Source organism: Anomaloglossus baeobatrachus, chromosome 6 (genome assembly GCF_048569485.1).
Source record: "Anomaloglossus baeobatrachus isolate aAnoBae1 chromosome 6, aAnoBae1.hap1, whole genome shotgun sequence".
Lineage (NCBI taxonomy): Eukaryota > Metazoa > Chordata > Amphibia > Anura > Aromobatidae > Anomaloglossus > Anomaloglossus baeobatrachus.
The window spans coordinates 125,723,929-125,738,575 of NC_134358.1; positions in this window are offsets into that span (position 1 = coordinate 125,723,929).

Below are 14,647 nucleotides of genomic sequence, written 5' to 3' on the forward strand. Positions count from 1 at the left end.
AATTACCAGCGCAGATAAATCCTGCGTTCCACTGGCGTCAGCGAGTGGAGCGCACACGTGGTGCTGAGAAGAACTTAAGCATATCTTTCAGAGCATTGGCAGCCAATTATCAGCGCAGATGAGTCCTGCGCTCCACTGGCGTCAGCAAGTGGAGCGCACACGTGGTGTAAAAAGAACTAAACACAGCAGTCATGTGAGCGGGTATAGCGGCGCATGCGCGTTGTGCTGTGTTCCAATATTGGAAGTTCCAGGCTCTGGACCGTCGGAGAGACGCGTCCCCCGTCGCTAAGCAACGGGGCAGCACGTCTACCCCTGCTGCGCCGGAGCGCTGTACCTCCTGGAAGACAAGCACAAGGTAATGCGCTCCTCGCTCACTGACATAATGTAAATGTCATTAGTGGCTATTTCAGCATATCATAGATTAATAGACATACATAGATAAAGTAAGTTATTAATTTCTTTTACAAATTGTCTGTTAGGTAGATATTTAAATATTTAAAGGAGATATCATATATATTATACAGTAAAATTACATTACTTATTGCTATCAACATAGAAACTGCTGATTAAATGGCACAGATGTCAACAATGCAGTGCTGGTTTTTTGGAATGTTCCAAAGGGCAAATTCAAAGCTCACATCAGTCTCAAACGAACCAAAAACTTAAAACAGCATAAAGGACAAGGATCTGAAATAAAAATACAGATAGACAAAAAAAGATTAAAAATACATGAAAAACCTAACAAAGTTAAAAAATTACCCAATATCTCTGAAATTACATACAGAACAACATGTATTGCAGATCTATACGCTACTTTTTAATCATAGACGAGGAGTCATATTATATTGTGTGACATTGTTGAGGGAATAAGGGCCCTTTATCTGTTAGTGGATTCTATCTTCCTTTTATAAGAACGAAGTGAATCCAAAGTTCTCATTGAGTCCTTTGGGAGAGACTGTGTCCAGCCTATATATCCACCGACTTTCTGTCTGGGATAGGATTTGAAAAAGATCTCCTCCTCTATTTCCCAGAGAGACTTGGTCGATGGCAATAATACTTAGCTTGGAAGAATCCGAATCATGGAAGTTCTTAAAGTGTCTTGCCACCGTTTTAAGTTGTTCGAAGGTTTGTGCCGTTTTCGCCTTCTCTATATCACGTATGTGCTCTCGAACTCTAACCTTGAGTTCTCTGGTAGTCATATCCATGTAGATTTTTTGACATGGACAAGTCGCGTGGTAGACTACCCCTTTAGAAGCACAAGTCATGTGATGGAGAATTTGGTAGGAACGGGTCCCCACAGAATTAGGAAAGGTTTTGCTTTTCTTTAAATTTTGACAGGCCTTGCATGTTCTGCAGGGAAAGAAGCCTTAATATTCCGGGGATGGCCCACCTTGTGGAGTAGCCACATAGTGGCTTTTGACCAACAGGTCACCCAAGTTTTTAGCCCATCTAGCCGTGATCATAGGTTTGGGAGTAAGAATCTTTTTCAAGATCGAATCCGTGAAGAGTATGTTCCAATATTTTTTAACAATGGAACAAAAATCTCCCCACTGGCTGTGAAAAGTGGTAATAAACCTCACACAGTCATTGGGCTTTTTTGTTGGCTTTTCACGATATAGCAAATCATCTCTTACGGCTTCTTTTGCTCTATTAAATCCGTGCCGGATTGTTCTATGGCTGTATCCACGGGCCCTGACTCTTTTGTAGAGCTCTCTAGACTGCTGCCTGAATTCATCTTCTGTGGAGCACACCATTCTCACTCTAAGGAATTGGCTGTATGGGATTCCTTTGATGGTACTTGGTGGATGTGCTGAATCTGCTCTCAATAAACTATTGGTCGCGGTCGGCTTTCTGAAGATTGATGTTTCTAAGTATCCTCTTTCTGTTCTTTGTATATCTATATCAAGAAAGCTCAACCTGCAGCCAAATTGGTAAGTTAGTTTTATGTTAATTGAGTTCTGATTCAGCTGATCCATGAATGTTTGAAGTTCTAATTGTGTTACTTCCCACAGAAACCAAACGTCATCGATGTAACGTATCCAATTATGGACACGCTCCATCTGATTCGTTGGATTGACAACAAATAGATCCCTCTCCCAAGCTCCAAGGAACAAATTTGCATATGAGGGGGCACAAGCCGCCCCCATTGCTGTTCCCTGGAGCTGAAGGTAGGTCTGATCTTTAAAAGTGAAACAGTTGTGCGTTAACACAAACTCAAGCGGAGTCAAGAGAAGCTCCACAAGTGGCCTGTCTAGATTACTATTGTTCAGGAACCATGATACAGCCTTTAAACCATCTACATGGCGTATTGATGTGTATATACTCTCTATATCTGCAGTGACCATGATCATGTCATCCTGCAGTTATATGTTGTTAAAATTGGCGAGGGCTGCTGTAGTGTCCTTTATATAAGATGGAAGACTGGACACAATAGACTTGAGATGGTATTCTATAAGTTGGCACACACTTTCACATAACCCACCATTACCTGACACGATTGGTCTTCCTGGGGGATCAAGCATGTTTTTATGTAATTTTGGTGTTAAGTAAAAGGTTTGGAGTCTAGGTTTAACTGTAGTAATAGCATCGCAGATTTTTGTAGAAATGATTCCCCTATTAGAAGCCTCTATTACGATCTCATTTAAATCCCGTTGGAATTTGGGTAAGGGGTCACTATATAATTTTCTATAGCATACCTGGTCAGAAAGTTGTCTAAAAGCCTGTTTCTCATAGAGACACTTAGGCCAAATGACCAAGTTGCCTCCTTTGTCCGCAGGCTTGAAGACAACGTCCGACCAGGTTGCTAATTCTGCTAAAGCTTTCCTCTCCAACATGGATGTATTGGATTTCTTCATGTGAAAGAGTGGCAGATTTTCAATTTCCATAGTCACTGTTTTAACAAATATGTCCACTGCTGGGCATACATTAAGACTAGGGAATTTTTTAGATTTTAAGCCTAATATCGAAGGCAGTTCACTTACCGTTTGATCCTGTTCTTCATTAGCCAAGCTTTCGAATATCAAGAAAGCCTCCCTTTCCTCTCTAGTGTAAAAGGTCACATCCAGTGTATCCGTCTCTTTTTCAAAATGGAGTTTGAAAATTAATTTTCTGGCAAACAAGTGAATGTCCTTCACTGCCGTGAACCGGTCTGAGAGGATGGAGAGAAAGTCAAACCCCTCTGTAACACACCCTCTTGAATAGCTGAAAGTACATGATTAGATAAATTGATTACCTTAGGCTTGTTCACAGCAACAGCATCCATACTTTTTCCTTGTTGTTGTGGCCGACGTCCCCCACTTCGGGTATGTGTATATCTATAGTTGGATGGCTCAGCTTCAGATGTATTAGTAGTAATGCTAGAGACAGAGGATATGGATGCAGATGATGAAGACCTGGTTAAATTTTTCTTGAAGGACCCATTCTTGAATTGCCATCTATATATTCTGCCAGACTCGTAATCTTTTATATCTCTTTGATATTTTTTCTGTTTCTGTATACATATCTCTTTTTCGTATTTTTGGGCCTCATCATCAAGTTCATTTGAGAACTGAGACAACTGTGTCCCTTCTGTAGATCACTGAAAGACTCCATAATCATTTGCTCCACTTCTAAAACTGAACTTGTCTTGTTTCTCAGTAATAATACTCATGTAGGACATAGAGCATTGAGCGGCAGCTTCTTCCCATTTTTTAATCAGCTGGGCGTCATCTAGATCAAAAGACGGATACACTTGGATGCGTAACCCACGAGGTACAACTTTTTGACGTATGTAATTTTCTAAGGTGGTTTTCTTTGTCGCTCCATTGGGAGACCCAGACAATTGGGGTGTATAGCTTCTGCCTCCGGAGGCCACACAAAGTATTACACTTTAAAAAGTGTAACCCCTCCCCTCTGCCTATACACCCTCCCGTGGACCACGGGCTCCTCAGTTTTATGCTTTGTGTGGAAGGAGGCACACATCCACTCATGCATTCTCATAACTTAGTTGTCGGTTGGAAGAAAAGAGGACCCCCACGGGGTCCCCAGCATGCTCCCTTCTCACCCCACTATGTCGGCGGTGTTGTTAAGGTTGAGGTACCCATTGCGGGTACAAAGGCTGGATCCACATGCCGTCTCCTTCACCATCCCTTATGCGGCTCTGGGAGAAGTGGGATCCTGAGCGGTCATCCATTTACTGGGACCGTGCTCCATCCGCAGCCCCTGGTGGAACCTGCCGGACCAGAGCCTTTTCAACCCCAGGGACCGGGCCCTGCTACTTAAAGGTACTCTGTGTCCCCATTGGGGACTGTACAGGAAGCGCACCTTCTTCCCGGAGGCCGCGGTAGTCGTAAAACTGGGGAGGCACGTGGACTTCCGCGCCGACCGGGCCTGCTTGTCGGGCGCGGTCTCAAATTTAGTCCCCGGCTTCACCGCGGCCTAGTCGCGAAAATCCCGCCCCTGGGCCTGCCTGTCAGGGGTAAGGACGGGATTACTGACATGATGTCGGATGTGATGGCTGGAGCATCCTGCATGTCTTCCTCCCCCCTCACTGACCACTGTGGGGACCCTAGACGGTACCCCTTGCGGGTACGGAAGCTGGAGCCACAGACCGTCTCCTTCACCATCCCTTATGCGGCTGGGAGAAGTGGGACCTGAGCGGTCATCCATCTGCTGGGACCGCGCTCCATCCGCAGCCCCTGGTGGAACCTGCCGGACCGGAGCCTCTTCAACCCCAGGGACCTGGCCCTGCTACTTAAAGGTACTCTGTGTCCCCATTGGGGACTGTACAGGGAGTGCACCTTCTTCCCGGAAGCCGCGGTAGTTGTAAGACTGAGGAGGCAGGTGGACTTCCGCGCCGACCGGGCCTGCTGGTCGGGCGGGGCCTCAAATTTAGTCCCCGGCTTCACCGCGGCCTAGTCGCGAAAATCCCGCCCCCGGGCCTGCCTGTCAGGTGTAAGGGCGGGATTACCGACATGACGTCGGATGTGAGGGCTGGAACATCCTGCATGTCTTCCTCCCCCCTAACTTACCACTGTGGCGAACCCAGACTCCCGCTCTTTGCTGGCACCTCCCTCGGCCCCACTCCTCCCCTGAGAGCTCCGGCGGCCATTTTCTGGCATTCTGCCGGTGGGTGCTTCTCAGGGGAGCTCAGGGTGAACACAGCACCCGGTACTGGTCCCCCTAGGGTGCCGGATACATATGTATATATTATATATATTTCTGTTCGGACAGACTGTACCCCCTTTTTCATTTACCTTCAGTGGTCACTCTCCTAGGAGACAACAGGCACAGGTTTTTCTCGCGGTCTGTAGCTCTTATGGGGCTATGTTACCTGCGAGATCCACCTACCCTCACTGTGAGCAATGCTCGACTCCTGCCTCGCTTGCTCAGCCGGAGCCTCGGGCACTGGTGGGCCCCTCGGCTCATGTAGACCCCCCTGCTCCCACTGAGCAGGCTGCAGGGACAGAGTCACAGGTGTTGGCCCTCAGTCATTTTCATATGATCAAATGGCCTTCTAAACTCCTTGAGACATTGCAGTCCAGACCGGACCTTTCACAGGCCCTGACCCTGTAGCTTGTCTCATCCAGGCCTCGCTTGGTTAGCACCGCAGCGCGCTCCAAGGTTGAGCCCTAGTTCTCAGGCGGAGGACTCCTGCCCGGACCGCAGTCCAAGACCGGCTAAGCGGTCTCGCTGGGACTCTTCCCCGACTTCCTCACGCTGCTAGGGATCCCAGCTTGAGGACTCTCAGGAAGACGAGGCGGACGGGGGAGCTCAGGGCTCTGGCCCTGACTTCACCCTTAACCTTGATATTCCTAAGGGGGGCGCCTTAGTAAATGATCTTATCTCGTCCATCAACCAGGTGCTGGTTCGCTCTCCTCCGCCTCCTCCTGTAGAGGAGTCGGCTTCTCAGCAGGAGAAACACCAGTTTCGGTTCCCCAAACGTACACGCAATACGTTTTTTGATCACTCTAACTTCAGCTGTCCAAAAACCCGGAGCGGTGCCGGACAAGCGCTGGGTTAAACGTCACACTGACACGCGTTACCCCTTTCCATCTGAAGTCGTTAAGAGTTGGGCTCATTCTCCCAAGATGGATCCTCCAGTCTCCAAATTGGCTACTACGTCCGTTGTGTCTGTTGCAAATGGCCCATCACTGAAGGATGCCACTGACAGACAGATAGAGCTCTTGGTGAAGTCCATCTATGAGGCCACGGGCACGTCTTTCGCCCCGGCCTTTGCAGCCGTGTGGGCTCTCCAAGCAATCTAGGCTTGTCTGAAGGAGTTTAATACTGTCACATGGAATTTTGCTCCGCATGTTCCGTCTTTGACTCTCGGGCATCAGCCTTTTCGTCCTGCGCCATGAACGCCGTCCTGGACTCCACTAGCCGCACGGCTGTAGCATATGCTAACTCCGTGGCAGTTCGCAGGGCCATGTGGCTGCGCGAATGGGAACCAGACTCGGCTTCAAAAAGGTTCTTAACTGGTTTGCCTTTTTCTGGCGACCGTTTATTTGGCGAATGATTGGATGATATTATTAAGGAATCCAAGGGAAAGGACTCCTCCTTACCCCAGTCCAAACCTAAGAGACCTCAGCAAAGAAAAATCCAATCGAGGTTTCGGTCCTTTCGTCCCTCCGCCAAGCCACATTCTTCTTCGTCCAACAGGCCGGAGAAAGGCCAGAGGAACTCATATGCGAGGCGGCCCACGTCACGACCCCAAAAGGCCGCAGGGGGCACTGCCTCCAAAACGGCCTCCTCATGGCTCTCGGCCTACCCTAGCCGCATCCCCGGTCAGTGGCAGGCTCTTCCGCTTGGCGGCGCCTGGTGGCCACAAGTTCAAGACCGATGGGTGAGAGACATTCTGTCTCATGGTTACAGGATAGAGTTCAGTTCTCGTCCTGCGGCTCGTTTCTTCACCTCTGGGCCCCTTCTCAGGTGGCGTGTCAACAAAGCCTTGCCGTCGCTCTGGCGACTCTCCAGGGACAAACAGCTTTCTCTGCAAGCGGGGGTGCAATCACTTCTTCGGAGTCAGTCACACCCCTTAAGGCGCCTAATGCACTTCCTGGGGAAGATGGTTGCAGCTATGGAGGCAGTGCCATTCGCAAACCAAGGCGGCACTTGCAGTCGTCAAGCCTTCCAGGAAGTCCGGCGGATTCTGCAGTGGGTGGAAACCACAGGCTCCACCATCTCCGCAGTTCACATACCAGGCATAGAAAACTGGGAAGCAGATTTTCCCAGTCATCAGGGCATGGACGCGGGGGAATGGTCTCTGCACCCAGAAGTGCTTCGAGAGATCCATCGCCCCTGAGGAACGCAGGACGTCGATCTCTCAAGGTCCCGGCCTTCATGGCACGGTCTCAGGATCACAGACCTCTGGCAGCGGACGCTTTAAGTCCAGGATTGGTCGCAGTTTCGACTGCCTTATGTGTTTCCCCCTCTGGCGATGCTGCCCAGGGTACTACGCAGGATCAGGTCCGACTGCCGTCGCACCATTCTCGTCGCTCCAGACTGGCCGAGACGGTCGTGGTATCCGGATCTGTGGCATCTCACGGTGGCTCAACCGTGGGCACTTCCAGACCGCCCAGACTTGCTGTCGCAAGGCCCGTTTTTTCCATCTGAATTCTGTGGCCCTCAACTTGACTAGGTGGCCATTGGTCCCTGACTCCTAGAGTCTTCAGGGTTATCTCAGGATGTCATTGCCACCACGAGACAAGCCAGGAAGCCAACGTCCGCCAAGATCTATTACAGGTCTTGGCAAGTCTTTCTATCCTGGTGCGCTGATAACGGCTTTCCTCCATGGCCATTTGCCTTACCCACATTCCTTTCATTCCTACAATTTGGAATGGACAAGGGTTTGTCCCTCGACTCTCTCTCTAGGGCCAAGTATCCACGCTCTCCGTGTTTTTTCTTTCAAAAGCGTCTAGCCAGGCTTCCGCAGGTCCGCACGTTCCTGCAGGGGGTCTGCCACATGGTCCCACCTTGCAAACGTCCGTTGGAACCCTGGGATCTTAGCAGAGTCCTGACGGCTCTTCAAAAGCCGCCTTTTGAGCTGCTGCGGGATGTCTCTCTCTCCCGTTTTTCGCTGAAGGTGGCCTTCCTGGTGACAGTCACATCTCTTCAGAGAGTGTCTGAGCTTGCAGCGCTGTCATGCAAGGCTCCCTTCCTGGTTTTCCACCAGGATAAGGTGGTTCTTCGTCCTGTCCCGGAATTTCTCTCTAAGGTGGTATATCCTTTTCATCTAAATCATGATATCTCCTGGTCTTCCTGTTGCCCTAATCCAATTCACCAGTGTGAAAAGGTTTTGCACTCTTTGGATCTAGTGAGAGCACTCCGGTTCTACGTGTCTCGCACGGCGCCCCTGCGCCGTTCAGATGCGCTTTCTGTCCTTGTCGCTGGCCAGCGTATGGACTCTCAGGCCTCCAAGTCGACCTTGGCTCGGTGGATCAAGGAACCGATTCTCGAGGCCTACTGTTCTTCGGGCCTTCCGCTCCCTTCAGGGCTGAAAGGCCATTCTGCCAGAACTGTAGGTGCGTCCTGGGCATTGCGGCACCGGGCAACGGTTCAGCAGGTGTGTCAGGCAGCTACGTGGTCTAGTCTGCACACTTTCACGAAGCACTATCAAGTGCATACCTATGCTTCAGCAGACGCCAGTCTAGGTAGGCGAGTCCGTCAGACGGCGGTTGTCCACCTGTAAGAGGGGGCCGTTTTTCGGCTCTTCTTATTGAGGTATTCTTTTACCCACCCAGGGACTGCTCTTGGACGTCCCAATTGTCTGGGTCTCCCTATGGAGCGACAAAGAAGAAGGGAATTTTGTTTACTTACCGTAAATTCCTTTTCTTCTAGCTCCTATTGGGAGACCCAGCACCCACCCTTGTGCCCTTTGGGCTGGTTGTTCTTTTGGGTTATGGTCTTCAGTTCTCCGAACATCCTTCGGATTGAATTTACCCTAGACCAATTTATAAGTTTCCTCCTTCCTGCTTTTGCACCAAAACTGAGGAGCCCGTGGTCCACAGGAGGGTGTATAGGCAGAGGGGAGGGGTTACACTTTTTAAAGTGTAATACTTTGTGTGGCCTCCGGAGGCAGAAGCTATACACCCCAATTGTCTGGGTCTCCCAATAGGAGCTAGAAGAAAAGGAATTTACGGTAAGTAAACAAAATTCCCTTCTTTGTCCACCAAAGCCTCGTTTTCTTTTGTAGCAGCGACCTATACTTCTTCTTTAGTTCCATAAGATCATTGGGTAAAACATTAAAACCACTGGCAGCATTGTATTTGAAAATATCATTAGCCTTGTTACACCAAGTCTCTTCCCTGGCTTTTAGATCCATAGTGAGGCAAGGCAGAAAGAGAGAATCTGTTATAAAAACAGAAATAAATAATTGAGTACAAATGCAGTGTAACTCTCTGATCACAACATTTATATACTGCACATACAGCAGTCCTTGGATATAGGAGATTACAATCTGTGAACTGAGCATGCTCTGTGGACTATAGTTCACAGCTGTGGGAGGAACCCAGTTTCCATTTTGGTTTAGTCCACCGCAGTTCTCTGAGCTACAATTTCCTCCTATTACCATTCAGTGTGAGCTGTGGGTGACAGGAGGTGTGGGAATGTGGTAACGGGTAGAGCTGATGTGTAGAGGACGGGCTGTGGTATTGTACTACTAATACCAGGCTACCGTAGCTGTTCTCACTGCTGCAGAGCTGTGCTGAACAATGATAGCAGCACTGCAGCAGTAACACCTTCCAGCAATGACAACAGCTGGGTAATCTGGTATTAGTACAATGTCAGGCTGACGACGTGTACTCACCGTCGCTGTCACTGCTGTGTTCTGAGCACCGCAGTGTAAGCATCCCGCTGCTGTGCCCTGAACACTGACCCTGCTCAGCTCATTCAGTGTAACACGATTCATACTACTGTATGCAGGGATGTCTGACCGAGCATTTACTGCTGCATCTTTAAAGCATAACTGAAGTTAGCAGTATAGCCGCATTTAAACGTTCCCTGCATTACAGACATCTGTATGAGGCATTAGGTTTAATGAGTAGAGCCTTGTATCTATTCCCATCATGCATGACATGGTCTGCTGTCCGTATGGAGCACGGAGATAAGTCAGTTTTTCTCCGTCAGCACTAATGACACATGGACCACACAGTGGTGCAACACGTACTGGAGAAAACATGTGTCTTTGAAATAAAATGAATTTCTATACTCACCTGTCTCCAGCGATGATGTCTTTGGCACTGCTGTCACTTACTTCAGGGCCCGCTCAATGCATATTCACCGCACCACGGACCCGTAAACAAGTCCGCAGCGCCAGAGACATCAGCAACACGGACAGCAGCGTCGGGGACAGGTGAGTAAAAATTACCTGATCTTCGTGTGTTATCACGGATAGCACACAGAACACATGTGTGCCAAAATCACGGCACACGGAAGGGCAAATGCACCTTCAACACGTCCATGAAAAACGTGTGTGTTTTCCACACACGTGTGAAAGAGGCCTAAGATACACTCTGTTGTGCCGTGCATCCAGTCCCATCATGTGCGACACTGTCTGCTGGGCCACTCATCCAGTTCCATCATGTGTGACATGGTCTGCTGGTCTGTGCACCCAGTACCATCATGTGTGACATGGTCTGCTGGACGATGCATCCAGTACCATCATGTGTGACATAGTCTGCTGGTCTGTGCATCCAATCCCATCATGTGTGACATGATCTGCTGGTCTGTGCATCCAGTTCCATCATGTGTGACATGATCTGCTGGTCTGTGCATCCAGTCCCATCACATGTGACATGGTCTGGTAGGTGGTGCTTCCAGTCCCATCATGTGTGACTTTGTCGGCTGGGCCACTCATCCAGTCCCATCATGTGCAACATGGTCTCTGTAGCTAACCCCATCCTGTGCGATGAACTACTCTGAGCCCCGTAACTAACCACATCTTGTGTGGCATACCCTGTGCATCTAATTCCATCCTGTGCGATGCACTCTGCAGAGCCCTGTATCTAATCCCATCACTTGATAAACACTGTGGAAGCCTGTAACTAATCCCACCTTGTGTGATACAGTACATGTATCTAATCCCAGCATGTCATACAGTTTGCATATCTAATTTCAGCCTAGGATACGGTGAGTAGCACAAAGTAACAGAATTGGCGCTGACAGCCGTCCTCGTTGACTCTGTCCACATGTCAGTATCACTTTGCAGTCACCAACAAACTATCTCTGCACTGTGATCCTAAGTTTCATCCTCCCTTATCCTCTTGTAAATATCCAGAAGGGGAGGGAAGGAGACAGATGTGAGCAGATCCCGATTACTTTGACAATTTTCCATCAACATCAACTGCAGTAAAACTTATAGTATTTTGTGTTGTTGTGTTCTGATACATTTGTGCAGCAGGTGAATGTCTCATGCTCTGTCACTTGCCATCTGTTGACGTTCCTCTTGAGCATTCGGCTGGAACTTGTTTTCTCACTTCCCATCATTCACTGATCTTGCCAGAATCCAATATGTGGCCTGTCTTGAACTTACCTTTATCTCTCTGTTACGCCAGTAAACAGTTTGACGAACGAGCAAGAGCAGAGACAAAAGCCCCGATTCATAATTGGGGGGAGGTTTAAAATTCCTTTTCTATTTTTGTCTTATAATATTCACTGATATTTATTGCACAAAAATCATCAAAATGGCACATGCAGTTTGTAAATTTTGGCTCAAAGTAAACAATGTTTTTTTCCCTATCATTTTATCATTTTTGAGACTTTAAAATTCAAGTACAGAAAAACGCTTCAGGGGGGATTGGGGTAGGGGTGAGGTTTTAAGAAATCTCAACTGAATCATTCCACAACGTCTGGGACCGCTAGTGTGAAAAATAAAATGAGGCAATTAAATATCAAATAGACTTAAATGAAAACGTGTAAATAGAATGATGAAATTGGTACAAACAAAACACAAAAAGGCACAAAACTTGACAAAAAAAATGCCGCTAAGGTAATGATGAATCATGGCCAATGACCTACTTCCTGCAACTCGCCTCTCTGCAGTAGTGTCTGATTACAATTGACAGCAGGCAGTGGTCAGCACGTTAGAAAAAGGAAAGGAGACGCAAAGCGGTCTGTGCTTTGGGGGAAGTGATATTTTTTTTGGGGGGGTTGGGGGAGACAATTCTAATTAGTATATTGTGTATTTAGTACACTGTATCAAATGAGTTCCCATTATCTGAAGGTACGTTTAACCCCTTCCCAATATCTGGCTGGCATACATGTACAGCACACTTCAGGCGTGGGTGTATGGAGTGAACGAAAACTGAGCCAGCACCATTCCCGGAAGATGCTAGCTGTGTTAGGCCATGTGGACTCATTGAGTATTTGGTCAGTTTTTTACCTCAGTATTTGCCAAAACCAGGAATTGGTAAACAAATACAGAAGTGGTGCCCATGTTTCTATTATACTGTTTCTCTGATTGTTCCACACCTGGATTTGGCTACAAATACTTAGAAAAACTCTCCAAATACTCAGTGTGCACGTGGCCAACATCTGAATGTTACAGCAGTTATAGGAGCTGAGCTCTGATCGCTGCTGTTTATCCCTTAAATGCCGCTGTGAATATCTGACAGTGGCATTCAAGACCATGATCCAGAAGTGCATTCTGCGTGCAGATCGGACGCCCCAATTTAAAATTTGCGAATCAACTGATTGCTCCAATCGAAGCCATGTTGGTCCTTTTATGAAGCTCATAGAACAAGCGATCAATCGCAGGTTCAACTCTGTTAAAGTAAAACTGTTAGGTGCAATATGCACCCAGAACCACGAGCAGTTCTGGGTGCATATTTCTAATCCCTTCCTAACCTTTCCTGTATCTAGTAACATAGATAAAGGGATCTTTAGAAAAATTATCTCTAAAGATCTTTTATTATATGCTAATGAGCACAGGGACAAGTCACAAGGGCGTTAGTTCCTGCGCTCATTCCACCCTCTTAGCATGTTAGCACACCCACAGGGGTGTCATAGCATGCTATTCAATGCAGTATCACAAGCGGGGCCACGCACACCTGTGTCCACTGATCCGAGGTCCTGTTTACATAATTTCAGTGGTCTTGTAGTGGAGGAGAAAGTGTTAACGAGGACAAGGTAGCTGATATAGCTTTATCATGCAGATTGAATTATAAGAGCAGTCTGTTTGCTTTAAAAGGTGGCTGGTTCTTTAAATCATTATCTTCTTTTAGCCATGGTTACCTGAAAGGAAACTTGCAGTCATCATCACTTTACATAATAAAAAGGGCTTTACAGGAAAGGACATTGCTGGTTGTTAGATTGTCGCTAAATCAACTATATCAGACCATACAAAAAGAGATGTTCATCTGCTGTGAAGAAGAAGGATTCAGGATGCCAAAAAAAGTCCAGCAAGTGCTAAGACCTTCTCCAAAAGAGAATACTATTACGGGATCGGTTCAACACAAGTACAGAGCTTTTTCAGGAATGGCAGCAGGCAGGTGTCACTGCATCTGTATGCACAGATGCTGATCTGTTGTCAAGAAGCACAGTAAAGAAACCACTTCTTTCCAAGAAAAACAAGAACAGACTTATTTATTGCAGGAAGTACAGGGATTGGACTGCAGAGGACAGGGGTAAAGTTTTTTCCCGATGAAACGCCCTTCTGATTGAGAGCTCATTTAGATGGATAATTGTCCTAAAAGGAAAAGTGCATGTAAGGCCTTTGTCACACGTGCGTGCCTCCGGTACCGAAGACACGTACACACGTACACCAATGTTACCCTATGGTAACAAGCACATTAACGTAAATCCACACGGAACGTGTGTCCGTGTGGATTGTACGTTTGTAGGTGTATAAAAAACGCCGACATGTCCGTTTTTCTCCGGCATCACGGGTGTCAAACGGCCCGCATCTGTACCACACAGATGTAGTGTGGATGCGGTCCCGTGTGACACGCGCCGGAGAAACACGTGTCATTATTTTAAAATAAAAAAAACACATACTCACCTCCTTCAGCCCCGCAGAATCTTCCGCTGTAAACAGTTGCTGCCGGCCGCCGCTCATTATGAGCGTGTTAAGGAGGTGGGCGTGCTGTCATGGGCACTAATCTCCGCCCCTCCGCTCGGCCGGAAGCAGCAGCAGCGGGGAGTGGGCGGGGCTGGAACCGAAGATCAGTACCCTGGACAGCAGCCAGGACCACGCGAGTATGCAAATTACCGATGCTTCGTGTGTTATCGCGGATAGCACACGGAGAACACACGTGGCCCGCACGTACCGGAGACACGTACTTACCTAACGCAACACGCAAGGATAATACGTGTCTCGCGGCACGTGCGTGATTTTCACGTGAGTGTGGCAGAGGCCTTACCATGGTCCTGTGCCATTTATTTTTTGTACTGATTATCCACCGTTTGTGACATATGCAAATTCTTGCACCAAAAATGTTAAAAACAAGGACCATTTTTTACTTTGCACAAAATTCATGAACCACGTGCATTTTCAAAGATTTGGTGCAAAAAATAGCAATGAATACCAAAAGACAAAAAGGAAAAGTCACTTAAAAATTCCACAAATGAAGCCGGGCCAAAGTATGAGAAACTAATGCACTGATTTGAACAGAAGGAATGACGGCATTTTCATAACACAGACACGATGCTGCTGATTATAAAGACAATT